At 40.9% G+C, this 14,589-nt stretch overlaps 1 long non-coding RNA gene across 1 annotated transcript; it reads right to left on the bottom strand.

The window, feature by feature from the left end:
• Nucleotides 1-10,316: 10,316 nt before the first annotated feature.
• Nucleotides 10,317-11,701, bottom strand: LOC124022879. The gene is made up of 3 exons (XR_006836644.1): nt 11,239-11,701; nt 10,905-10,963; nt 10,317-10,630 (listed from the first exon to the last, which is right to left on the bottom strand). It is a non-coding gene; the product is annotated as an uncharacterized LOC124022879 (long non-coding RNA).
• Between the last annotated feature and the right edge of the window lie 2,888 nt (nt 11,702-14,589).

The raw sequence follows: 14,589 nt of genomic DNA, 5'->3' as shown, positions 1-14,589 counted from the left end.
CAGGAAAAATCTAAAATTTGTTTGAGGTTTAAAAAGGCTTCTGCCTCCTGAGTGCCGTGGAAAATGTATCACCTCCTACAAAAATGTCCATTAATTATAATCCACATAATAATTCACATTTCCTTTTGCTGCAGAATTATTTTATACTGCTGTAGCAAGCTAGCTCAAATTAAGATCTACACCCTAATTAGGGCTAACTCGGTGGTCAAGATACTGATAGGCCCATCGATAATATGACAGTTGTTCTACAGGCCTACCAATGAATAAGCCTAAGTAAGAATACTGCTTGAAAAAGGATCCAATCACCACTCGAGTGGTGCAGCAGTCTAAGGCACTGCATCTCAGTGCTAGAGAAGTCACTACAGACCCTGGTTCGATTCCAGGCTGTATCACAACCGGCCGTGATTGGGAGTCCCATAGGGCAGTGCACAATTGGCCCAGTGTCGACCAGGTTAGGGTAGGGTTTGGCTGGGGTAGGCCGTCATTGTAAATAAGAATTTGTTCTTAATTTAACTGACTTGCCTAGTAAACCACTTACAGTGACTTTGGAAAGTATTCAGACCCCTTGACCTTTTCCACATTTTGTTGTTACTGCCTTATTCTAAGTCCCTTCATCAATCTACACACAATACCTCATAATGACAAAGCAAAAACAGGTTTTTAGACATTTATACAAAATTAGTAATGTAAATATCACATTTACATAAGTATTCAGACCCTTTACTCAGTACTTTGTTGAAGCACCTTTGGCAGCAATTACAGCATTAAGTATTCGTGGGTATGACGCTACAAGCTTGACATATCTGTATTGGGCGAATTTCTCCCCTTCTTCTCTGCAGATCCTCTCAAACTCTGTCAGGTTGGATGGGGAGCGTTGCTGCACAGCTACTTCCAGGTCTCTCCAGAGATGTTCGATCGGGCTATGGGTGCGCCACTCAAGGACACTCAGAGACTTGTCCCAAAGCCACTCCTGCGTTGTCTTGGCTGTGCGCTTAGGGTCGTTGTCCTGTTGGAAGGTGAACCTTCGCCTCAGTCTGAGGTCCTAAGCCCTCTGGAGCAGGTTATCATCAAGGATCTCTCTGTACTTTGCTCCATGAATCTTTGCCTCAATTCTGACTAGTCAGAAAATTCTAAAAACATCCCCACTGCCTGATGCTGTCACTACCCTGCTTCACTGTATGGATAGTGCCAGTTTTCTTCCAGATGTGACGCTTGGCATTCAGGCCAAAGAGTTCGATCTTAGTTTCATCAGACCAGAGAATCTTGTTTCTCATGGTCTGAGAGTCTTTAGGTGCCTTTTGGCAAACTCCAAGTGGGCTGTCATGTACCTTTTACTGAGGTGTGGCTTCCATCTGGCCACTCTACCATAAAGGCCTGATTGTTAGAGTGCAGCAGAAATGGTTGTCCTTCTGGAAGGTTCTCCCATCTCTACAGAGAAACTATAGAGCTCTGTCAGAGTGACCATCGGGTTCTTAGTCACCACCCTGACCAAGGCCCTTCACCCCTGATTGCTCAGTTTGGCCGGGCGGCCAGCTCTTGGATGAGTCTTGTTGGTTCTAAACCTCTGTGTTCTTAGGGACCTTCAATGCTGCATAAATGTTCTTCCCCATATCTGTGCCTCGACACAATTCTGTCTCTGAGCTGTACGGACAATTCCTTCGACCTATGGCTTTGTTTTTGCTCTGACATATACTGTCACCTGTGGGACGTTATATAGACAGGTGTGTGCCTTTCCAAATCATGTCCAATCAAACGAATTTATCACAGGTGTATAAACATCTCAAGGATGATCAATGGAAACAGGATGCACCAGAGTCTCAGAGTCTCAGTCTTTTGAGTCTCATAGCAAACGGTCTGAATACTATTTTTGCTTTTTTAATTTGAATACATTTGCAAAAACAAAAAAAACAAAAAATATGTTTTCACTTTGTCATTATGGGGTATTGTGTGTAGATTGATGAGGATTTTTATTTGATTTAATCCATTAGAATAATGCTGTAATGTAACAAAATGTGGAAAAAGTCAAGGGGTCTGAATAGCTTTCAAAGGCACTGTATGTCACTAATGACAGCTGTGAGCCTATTGGTCGAGATGTGTTAGAGCTTTAACAAGGCACACCCATCTCAGGCAAAATGAAATATAAGGTAAGTATTGTGACATTAACAAAACTTTTATTTTGTTCTAAAAATAGTTTGGTTTTTGCTATTCATGACAACATACAGGATTGTGTGGCAAACACTTAATTGATGATGGCTACTGTATACAGTATAAATACAATGCAGCAACCCACATATATATTATTAGAATGGAGGTTTTGTTCAAATGACATGATGTTGCTTTGAGAATGTATGAACCAAGGTCTTTTGGGAAGAAAATACTGGTTGTCAAGCTTTCTCTAATGTCTCTGCCATTGCTGTTTGGAGCGTTGGCCTGTGGAATGAGTTTTATCAACCTATATTTATAAATCCTCCAAAAGCTCTTTGTTTGCAGATAAGATTATATTTCTGTGAAGGCTCTTTTAAATATGAGAATAGCAGTTAACTCTCTATGGTACGTTGTATTCATGTACCAAGAGGAACGGAACCTCCTCTTCCATTAGAATACAGGTATCTATTGACTCGATTTACAAAAAAGTTGCTATGGAAATATGAATAAGTAGGCCATGTGTTACATAATTCCCTGTTAGAAATGATATTTTTGAAATGTTCTGTTCTAAACCTCCCAGGAGTTTAATCGTAGAGGAAAAGGGTAGAGTATACAGATACTCTTTGGTTTCATGAAGCTTTAGGGTTATTTTATTATGGCAAGATGAGAGTGGATGGATCTTTTGGGAAAAGGGTTGCTATTGAGTTCACGCTCAGCACCGAGAAGAACTATTAACTTAAGAAGAAAACATGCAGATTTCTCCTGAAAGATCTTTCTCGAACGTTTAAACTGTTCATTTTTTTTAACCCTTTTTTCTCCCAAATTTCGTGGTATCCAATTGTTGTAGTAGCTACTATCTTGTCTCATCGCTACAACTCCCGTACGGGCTCCGGAGAGACGAAGGTTGAAAGTCATGCGTCCTCCGATACACAACCCAACCAGCTGTACTGCTTCTTAACACAGCGCACATCCAACCCGGAAGCCAGCCACACCAATGTGTCGGAGGAAACACCGTGCACCTGGCAACCTTGGCTAGCGCGCACTGCGCCCGGCCCACCACAGGAGTCACTGGTGCGCGATGAGACAAGGACATCCCTACCGACCAAGCCCTCCCTAACCCGGACGGCCTCTAGGCCAATTGTGCATCGCCCCACGGACCTCCCGGTCGCGGCCGGTTACAACAGAGCCTGGGCGCAAACCCAGGGACTGATGGCACAGCTGGCGCTGCAGTACAGGCTAAACTGTTAATTTTAAGACAATCAGAAAAGGGTAGTGTTCTTATCACTGTTTTTTTCTGTTTTTTTTCCAGGGGTTACAGGCAGGTCAATACACACAGCAGCACAACACAGGCCCAGTCACTCACTCACACCACATGCCCTCTTCTCTGACTGCAATCTGATTAGTAGATTGTTCCTTTGTTTTTAGCTTTTTTTATGTGGTTTGGCTACCAAGTCTTTAGCCATGGTGTCCCCATTCTGAATCTAGCCATGAAGGTACATGCCAGTGAGGGGTCAATTCCAATCAATTCAGAAAGTAAATAAAATTACAATTACACAATTACACATTTTCCTGGAATTGGAGTTGGAATTTCATTGTACTTCCTGAATTGACTGGAATTGAACTGGAATTGACCCCAATCCTGGTACATGCGACAGTGACATAAACCTGTTAACTCCAGCTGTTCACGGGTGTAACAGCTGTAAGCACAGTGCAGCAATGTGTATCTGTACTGTTACACAACACCTGTTGTAACTGCCATGTAAAACATGCCTTAGTTAAATTCAAGGCACATATTAAAGATGTACACCCTGAATAAAGGGACACAAACAGCCGTATTAAACCATGAAGGCATGGCAACGATGCAACCATGGCAGCTCTGTCTGAATTAATAATGACTGACACATGAATGACTCAATTTGGCTCCAAGTTCACGGTTGACATACAGGTCCACGATTTCTATAACTAACTCAAGATAGACCAGAGCCTGTCGTTTCCAATGGGAACAAATTAATTATAGTGGGCCAACAAGCAAGGTGTGAAGAGCCAAGCACAAGCTAGCGAGATCCTATTGGCGCGAGCTAGCATGTATTTGCATATTTCCTTTAGGGAACGCCTACTCTGTGAAATGCGCTTGTGCAAAACTCAATTCGCCCTTGCACTCCTTCTAAAGAACGCATATTTTTACTTTGGCAAAGAGTAAAGATGACAAAACTTAGTCAAATATGTTCATAACAGATTCCTGTTTTGGAAACAGAAAACTGTATTGAGATCAAATGTTTCATCAATAAGAAAATTAGTAGAATGTCGGCCAAAATCCATCTCACCCTATCTTCTCCCACTGCCAATCACTGGGCTTCCTCTCATCCCCATATTTAGTAGTGAGTGGAAACACCAACCGGATGCTTCTCATTTATACATCAGGTGAAATATCTGTCTCATTGTTCTATTTGTGTACAGGTGTAGAATCTTCATTTGATCACTCTGTTGCTGAAGAAATCTGAAACTTGTAGTGTATTTGAGGCTTCTGTCTCCTGAGTGGTTTGGAAAATGTATCATTCCCTGCAAAAATGTCCATTCATTATTATCCACATAATAATTCACATTTCTTTTTGCTGCAGGATTATTTTCATGTTGTAGCAAGCTGGCTCAAATTAAGATCTACACCTGTAAAGGAGGCTCAGATAACCCCACTGCTTAGGCTGTGGTTACACAGGAATCCTAATTCTGATATTTTCCCTGATCTTTGAAAAAAAATGCAGTTTTATAATGCTATTCTGTCATGAGGCTAAGATAAAATGTTGCAGTTTTAAAGCAAATTTCCTGCTATTCTAAAAATTGAGTCCACAACCCCCTAAAAAATGTATATATATAAATTGTTTGGGGGCCCTCTGGAGGTCTGGGGCCCCGGGGCATGTGTCCTGCATGCCAATTCAGTAATCTGGCCCTGCATGTGAGTCACCATGGCAGAGGTAACGGTGGCTGTCCTATAGGGTGCCATGTAGCTGTAGGCAATTAACCCTGGGTTCAGTATCATTTCAGAGATAATCATTTATTCAAGGGCGTAGTGACAGTTATTTCGCTTTTCACAGGCAAAGGGCAGATGCAGTACAGTCCTCAATGATATCAGAGAAGAGCACTATTCACCTCATCATGTGGTACAGCTCATTGATCTTTTCAATGGTTACAATGTGCTAGTTGAAATAGTAGAACTGGGATGTGAATTTTCTAACTCTCTGGAATGTTTTTCAAACCTATTAACTGGTTTTCTATATCAGCCAGAAAAGTTATGCCCACACATACTATAGATAAATTCAATGACATTTTTTCAGTGTTATGTATAGCCACTTGACCACTTCATGCAATAGTCTAGTCTTGGGAGATTTGATATTTTGATATGTAATATATTAGTCCATTACTGTATATCATAACAGCTTAACGTCCACCACACACACACGCACGCACGCGCACGCACACACACACACACACACACACACACACACACACACACACACACACACACACACACACACACACACACACACACACACACACACACACACACACACACACACACACACACACACACACACACACACACACACACAAACCAAACCCAAGTAATTATGGGTTTTAGCTCCAAACAGCAGTCCAAAGAGAGGTCTCATGGTGCAAAAAAAAAAAAAAAAAAATCCTACATAGTCTCAGTTTAAGCAATCCCAAGGCAACAGCCAGTGAAAGTGCAGAGCGCCAAATTCAAACAACAGAAATCTCATAATTAAAATTCCTCAAACATACATGCATCTTATACCATAGAGATCAAATTAATCACTAACTTTTGATGATCTTCATCAGATGACACTCATAGGACTTCATGTTACACAATACATATATGTTTTGTTCGATAAAGTGCATATTTATATTTAAAAAATCTCCGTATACATTGGCGCGTTATGTTCACTAGTTCCAAAAACATCCGGTGATATTGCAGAAAGCCACATGATTTTACAGAAATACTCATTATAAATGTCAATGAAAATACAATTGTTAGACATGGAAATACAGATACACTTCTCCTTAATGCAACTGCTGTGTCAGATTTTAAAAAAGCTTTACGGAAAAAGCAAACCATGCAATAATCTGAGTAGAGCTCTCGACAACAAAGAAGCCAAAAAGATATCCCCCATATTGGGTAGTCAACATTAGTCATAAATGGCATTATAAATATTAACTTACCTTTGATGATCTTCATCAGAATGCACTCCCAGGAATCCCAGTTCCACATTAAATGTTTGATGTAGTTCGATAATGTCCATCATTTATGTCCAAAGAGCTATTTTTGTTAGCACGTTTGGTAAACAAATCCAAAGTAATGAAGCGCGTTCCCTAGTTTCAGACGAAATGCCAAAAAGTTCCGTTACTGTCCGTAGAAACAAATGATGTATGGAATCAATCTTTAGGATGTTTTTAACATAAAACTTCAATAATATTCCAACCGGAGAATTCCTATGTCTGTAGAAAACCAATGGAACGAGAGCTCTCTCGTGACCGCGCCTCAGAGCCTGTGGCAATCTGCCAGAGACCAGCCCTTATGAGCCTCCACGTCACAGTAGAATCCTCAAACAAATTTCTAAAGACGGTTGACATCTAGTGGAAGCCGTAGGAAGTGCAACATAACCAATATGCCACTGTGTATTCAATAGGGGCTGGGTTGAAAATCGACCAACCTCAGATTTCCCACTTCCTGTTTGGATTTCTTCTCAGGTTTTTGCCTGCCATATGAGCTCTGTTATACTCACAGACATCATTCAAACAGTTTTAGAAACTTCAGAGCATTTTCTATCCAATAATAATAATAACATGCATGTATTAGCAACTGGGACTGAGGAGCAGGCCATTTACTCTGGGCACCTTTCATCCAAGCTACTCAATACTGCCCCTGCAGCCATAAGAAGTTAACAGCAACAACTGTACTGGGAGCAGGAGCTAGAGGCTCTGAGCAGTTGCTAAGGCAACAGTCCTGGCTTTGGCAATCCGTGGTGTGTTGTGTTTTCCCAGCTCACGGTTGTCATACCAAGAGTTCCGCCATATGTTACCCTTGTTTCCTGGGGAAATCACTGAACCCCAGGGTGTCTAGCATGATGTTTCCTTCCACATGTTTAATGGTATCAGCCCAAAACCTCAAAATGGAAAGCTATCCACCAGTGGACCATGTAAATACTGTATCTTACACTCGGTGGCTCACAACTTTTGTCCAAACAGATTTTGTATTCATTGCTATAATTTCCCTGTAATGTTACCACAATATGTCACTTTCATTCAGTTATTATAATAATGTGTTGATGCTTTCTGCTGTGAGGTGGAGTTAAATTCAGACAGAAAAACACCATCACAATGTCAAAAGAAATGTGAACCATGATGGTGAAGATGCTTTGAATCAGCTGTACCATATGTGCTGCGCATTGAAACCTGAGAAACAAGCTCCCATACAAAGAAACCTCTTGGTAAATGGCTCCTCTGTGGACATACAGTACCAGCCAAAGGTTTGGACACACCTACTCATTCAAGGGTTTTTCTTTCTTTCTTTGTTTACCATTTTCTACATTGTAGAATAATAGTGTCACGCCTGCTCCCACTTCCCCTCCCTGGTACTCGAGGGCGCCAGGGAGGGGGAGGAATCGGTGGCGGCTAGCAGAACGGCGACGACGACCGCCCGAGCGCCGCCCGAACAGGCAGAGGAGCCACCTTCGGGTTTTTGGTTACTACATGATTCCATGTGTTATTTCATAGTTTTGAAAATAAAGAACAACCCTTGAATGGGTGCATCCAAACCTTTGACTGGTACTGTATATAATGTGTCTTCAGTATGAAATGTCTTCAGTATGAAACCAGGACTGTGAGTTTCTCTTTCTCATCTTCTAACAAAGCCTCTATTATACAAAACCTCAAGTCCTACTGATTCATGATGCACATGTAGTACATGTTGATTGGCGGCATATAAGATGCTTGCAGGTGAGGGCTTGTTATGATTATGCGTTGTGTGTTTTTGTTCCTGCAGTCACTTCAGTTGGAGGGTGATCTTTCAAATTGAGATGCTGACTCTGTTCAGTTGATGTCTATTTCCTCTGGGATACTTAGTCGTTGCACAAATGTGTCCTATTCCAACACTAGCACACCTAATTCCAGTACAGAACTAATCATCAAGCCCTTGATTAGTTGAAGCAGGCGTAGAGTGCTGAAATAACAAATATGACATGATACTGGGTTAAAATATAAATGCTAGATTATGTGTAATATAATCTAGTAGTTCATAGTAGGCTATATCCTACTAACTATTAGTGATGTCGACCTTACATCCAGTGGAGGCTGATGGGATGATCTATAGGAGGAAGGGCTCATTGTAATGGCTGGAATGGCATAATGGAACGGAGTCAAACATATGGTTTCCGTATGTTTGATGTATTTGATACCATTCCATTTATTCCATTCCAGCCATTACAATAAGCCCTTCCTCCTATAGCTCCTCCCTCCAGCCTCCACTGATCGAATCCATGATTTCAGATGATCTATCTATAACGGCTGGCATTTCCTACTGGCCAAACAGAGCTATAGCCACAAACACACTGATTGTACCACCAGACACTGACAATGTCAAAACTGTTTTTCTTATGAAAACAAATTAAGTTGAATATATTCAAGGAAGAGACCAGTTCACCTGCTTACATACTATTATACAAACCAAACATGAGGGCAGTTGAGTCATTATTTGATATGGAAAAAAATTGACCGCTTGTATCACCTTAGTATTCACTTTAATATATTCCTTCCTATAGCAGTAAGGAAAAACAATATCCTAAATAGGAGTTATATCCATTGATGGAATGCCAGTAAAGACGCTCCTAATTCAAAGCTACAGCCACCATATACATATACATATATGCTTGATTACCTGAGAATAATCTGGTATCCTCAGAGTCAGTGAAAACATCTTCTGAAGTCACAGCACCCTGAGTGTAGTGCTGTGGCACTTAGTGGCTGACAGTGGCAATGTAGTAACAGGGCCTACTTTAGGTCATTATTGATGTATGAAACTGTAATTAACAGAGTATAGCAATAATGGTTTGTTTAGTGGTAGAATAGTGCAAAGTGATGCAAATAATGGGTCAGCAAGGGAGAAGGGAAACAAGGTACACAATTCATTTTCACATTGTAATACTTGACTGCACATTACAAACATAGTCCTGTTCAGTGAAAAGGGGTGCAACGTACACAATATTTCAATAATAAATATGTCATTCCAAGTTGCAAACAATATGTATGCCAGTCATTTCTTTTGACACAGAGCCTATTCTATGCAAGGGCAGATATTGACACAGAGACACTTCTGCTCAGACTATTCCATGCAAGGGCAGATATTGACACAGAGACATTTCTGCTCAGACTATTCCATGCAAGGGCAGATATTGACACAGAGACACTTCTGCTCAGACTATTCCATGCAAGGGCAGATATTGACACAGAGACATTTCTGCTCAGACTATTCCATGCAAGGGCAGATATTGACACAGAGACATTTCTGCTCAGACTATTCCATGCAAGGGCAGTTATTGACACAGAGACATTTCTGCTCAGACTATTCCATGCAAGGGCAGATATTGACACAGAGACACTTCTGCTCAGACTATTCCATGCAAGGGCAGATATTGACAAATAAGCCCTCAAACAAACATGATCAGAAATGCACATTGGGCCATTGGACAAATCACTGACAATACATGTATGTAATGGCATCTTCTGAGATATTTGGCAGAGTTCTGATCATATTCCCCATGACAGCACACGTTTTTTCACATTTGAATAGGCAGGCAGTTTGCAGCAACAACATAAGTACAAATGGCAAAACCCAAAAGTGCCTGATTTAAAACAGTAGTCCTTCAATTGTCATTCTGTAAAAAAACAAGTGGTCATCACTACCAAAAGGGTATTCAAAAGTTATTTATGTATGCTATTAAAGGTGAAAAACACATTAACACAGTTTTAACATTTTGTACAAAAGTACTGAAACCTTGCAAGACTGAACAGTACAGTACAGTAGCAAAATAAACAGTCAAGATAGAGTAAAAACATGAGCAAGTTTAGGATCAAGTTTAGGATCCTTTGCATTTTACCAGCCTTTGCATTGGGGAATCATTTCCATATCATTAATCAATCATTTAGAATGGATCAATTAATGAAGTTCTATAACATGTGCTTTAAAAGCAAATGACCAAGTGAATTAATTTCACAGTTATTTTCTGTTTGGAAGCATGGACTAATAGGCATCACTGAAATCAAAACAAAACGAGAACATACCAAAGTGATTTTTTTGCTGAGCAAGGATAGTAGGCCTACAGCTTCCAACCTTCTTTTGGGATATTCTAGACACAGGCAGGTGTTTTTTCTGCTGGGTCTTTCAGCTCATCTTCTATTCTGTCATCTTCAATGACAACTGGCGATTAGAAGAAAACACAAATTGCGAGGATTCACTCAGATTGTCAGTCAAACTAAGATGATGGATTTCATACAACGCCCTCTATATCTCTACTCATGGAAAAGTTCATATTATACATGCTGTGTCCAGTCAAGCCACAGGAAAATATTAACATTTTCCAATGAAAGAGCCCAACTCTGTATTTTTGAACACACACACTATTTTCAAAAGTGTTTATTTAATTTATTGTAATTATTATTTAAAAAGTCCTTTGTTGACAATCGTCTCTCACCTCGTTTACCTCTCCCAATCTGTCCGGCTCATCTTCTATTCTGTCATCTTCAATGACAACTGGCGATTAGAAGAAAACACAAAATTGCGAGGATTCACTCAGATTGTCAGTCAAACTAAGATGATGGATTTCATACAACGCCCTCTATATCTCTACTCATGGAAAAGTTCATATTATACATGCTGTGTCCAGTCAAGCCACAGGAAAATATTAACATTTTCCAATGAAAGAGCCCAACTCTGTATTTTTGAACACACACACTATTTTCAAAAGTGTTTATTTAATTTATTGTAATGATTATTTAAAAAGTCCTTTGTTGACAATCGTCTCTCACCTCGTTTACCTCTCCCAATCTGTCCGGGTTTAGGTGGTATTTTAGTCAGTGCAGCACAATAGAAGTTGCGGGTATCCTGCAGGCAACACGTGATGGAGACCTTTCACACGGCGCCATCAACACCATAATATTTCTCGTTGAAAAGCAATACGCCCGACAGATCTTCACAGTACAAGGTTAGTCAATAATCGATACTGAAATACGCTGGTGAAAAAGTAGATATCATAACACACTGAAAATGATATTGCCTAATATCGTTAACATTAAAAATAATGTATTCAAAGTTTTCTGTCCTCTTTACGAATAAACGGGCCATGTATCAATGGAGTACAGTACATTTACATAATAACATGACACCGTTGTAAAATATTAGGCTAAATCTGATAAGGAGTGCGATGCAAAACAATCCCAAGAACTGGTAGAAAATACACTTCACCGAAAGAGGTACATTTTTCCTTATCCATCCACCAGTCTCACCACGACACACTCCTTATGTTACATGTTTTGTACCTTCGTGGTTCAATGAGAATCCCGTTAGTCAACCCATTATGAATTAATAATGAAATATCATTGCATACTGCCTCATCTAATTTCCTTAAGAGATAACTGATTCAGTCACTTTGTTGGCTAACTTGGGGGAAATACTTGATCTAATCAAATCAAATCAATTTATATAGCCCTTCATAAATCAGCTGATATCTCAAAGTGCTGTACAGAAACCCAGCCTAAAACCCCAACCAGCAAGCAATGCAGGTGTAGAAGCACGGTGGCTAGGAAAAACTCCCTAGAAAGGCCAAAACCAAGGAAGAAACCTAGAGAGGAACCAGGCTATGAGGGGTGGCCAGTCTTCTCCTGGCTGTGCCGGGTGGAGATTATAACAGAACATGGCCAAGATGTTCAAATGTTCATAAATGACCAGCATGGTCAAATAATAATAATCACAGGCACAACAGTTGAAACTGGAGCAGCAGCACGGCCAGGTGGACTGGGGACAGCAAGGAGTCATCATGCCAGGTAGTCCTGAGGCATGGTCCTAGGGCTCAGGTCCTCTGAGAGACAGAAAGAAAGAGAGAAAGAAAGAGAGAATTAGAGAGAGCATACTTAAATTCACACAGGACAACGTATAAGACAGGAGAAGTACTCCAGATATAACAAACTGACTCTAGCCCCCCCGACACATAAATACTGGAGGCGGAGACAGGAGGGGTCAGAGACACTGTGGCCCCATCCAATGATACCCCCGGACAGGGCCAAACAGGAAGGATATAACCCCACCCACTTTGCCAAAGCACAGCCCTCACACCACTTTAGGGATATCTTCAACCACCAACTTACCATCCTGAGACAAGGCCAAAGATCTCCGCCACGGCACAACCCAAGGGGGGGGGGGGGGGGGGGGGGGGGGCAACCCAGACAGGAAGATCACATCAGTGACTCAACCCACTCAAGTGACGCACCCCTCCTAGGGAGAGCCTTTCCGTTCACCTTCACACTCCGGTGCCAGACTACACTCAATCATATGACCCACTGAAGAGATGAGTCTTCAGTAAAGACTTAAAGGTTGAGACCGAGTTTGCACCTCTCACATGGGTAGGCAGACCATTCCATAAAAATGGAGCTCTATAGGAGAAAGCCCTGCCTCCAGCTGTTTGCTTAGAAATTCTAGGGACAATTAAGAGGCCTTCGTCTTGTGACCCTAGCGTAAGTGTAGGTATGTACGGCAGGACAAAATCATATAGAGATAGGTAGGAGCAAGCCCATGTAATGCTTTGTAGGTTAGCAGTACAACCTTGAAATCAGCCCTTGCCTTGACAGGAAGCCAGTGCAGGGAGGCTAGCACTGGAGTAATATGATCAAATATTTTGGTTCTAGTCAGGATTCTAGCAGCCGTGTTTAGCACTAACTGAAGTTTATTTAGTGCTTTATCCGGGTAGCCGGAAAGTAGAGCATTGCAGTAGTCTAACCTAGAAGTAACAAAAGCATGGATTCATTTTTTTAGCATAATTTTTGGACAGAAAGTTTCTGATTTTTGCAATGTTACGTAGATGGAAAAAAGCTGTCCTTGATATGTTCGTCAAAAGAGAGATCAGGGTCCAAAGTAACGCCAAGGTCCTTCACAGTTTTATTTGAGATGACTTTACAACCATTAAGATTAATTGTCAGATTCAACAGAAGATCTCTTTGTTTCTCGGGACCTAGAACAAGCATCTCTGTTTTGTCCGAGTTTAAACGTAGAACGTTTGCAACCATCCACTTCCTTATGTCTGAAACACAGGCTTCTAGCGAGGGCAATTTTGGGGCTTCACCATGTTTCATTGAAATGTACAGCTGTGTGTCATCCGCATAGCAGTGCAAGTTAACATTATGTTTTCGAATGACATCCCCAAGAGGTAAAATATATAGTGAAAACAATAGTGGTCCTAAAACAGAACCTCGAGGAACACCAAAATTTACAGTTGATTTGTCAGAGGACAAACCATTCACAGAGACAAACTGATATCTTTCCGACAGATAAGATCTAAACCAGGCCAGAACTTGTCCGTGTAGAACCATTTGAGTTTCCGATCCCTCCAAAAGAAAGTGGTGATCGATGGTATCAAAAGCAGCACTAAGGTCTAGGAGCACGAGGACAGATGCAGAGCCTTGGTCTGATGCCATTAAAAGGTAATTTACCACCTTCACAAGTGCAGTCTCAGTGCTATGATGGGGTCTAAAACCAGACTGAAGCATTTCGTATACATTGTTTGTCTTCAGGAAGGCAGTGAGTTGCTGTGCAACAGCCTTTTCTAAAACTTTTGAGAGGAATGGAAGATTCGATATAGGCCGATAGTTTTAAAAGATTTTCTGGGTCAAGGTTTGGCTTTTTCAAAAGAGGCTTTATTACTGCCACTTTTAGTGAGTTTGGTACACATCCGATGGATAGAGAGACGTTTATTATGTTCAACATAGGAGGGCCAAGCACAGGAAGCAGCTCTTTCAGTAGTTTAGTTGGAATAGGTTCCAGTATGCAGCTTGGAGGTTTAGAGGCTATGATTATTTTCATCATTGTATCAAGAGATATAGTACTAAAACACTTGAGTGTTTCTCTTGATCCTAGGTCCTGGCAGACTCAGGACAACTGAGCTTTGAAGGAATATGCAGATTTAAAGAGGAGTCCGTAATTTGCTTTCTAATAATCATGATCTTTTCCTCAAAGAAGTTCATTAATTTATTACTGCTGAAGTGAAAGCCATCCTCACTTGGGAAATGCTGCTTTTTAGTTAGCTTTGCGACAGTATCAAAAATACATTTCGGATTGTTCTTTTTTCTCAATTAAGTTGTAAAAGTAGGATGATCAGGCAGCAGTAAGGG

The sequence above is a fragment of the Oncorhynchus gorbuscha genome, linkage group LG03 (assembly GCF_021184085.1).
Source record: "Oncorhynchus gorbuscha isolate QuinsamMale2020 ecotype Even-year linkage group LG03, OgorEven_v1.0, whole genome shotgun sequence".
NCBI classification, from domain to species: Eukaryota; Metazoa; Chordata; class Actinopteri; order Salmoniformes; family Salmonidae; genus Oncorhynchus; species Oncorhynchus gorbuscha.
Note: the sequence above shows the minus strand (reverse complement) of the source record. Positions and strands in the feature narration are given on the sequence as shown.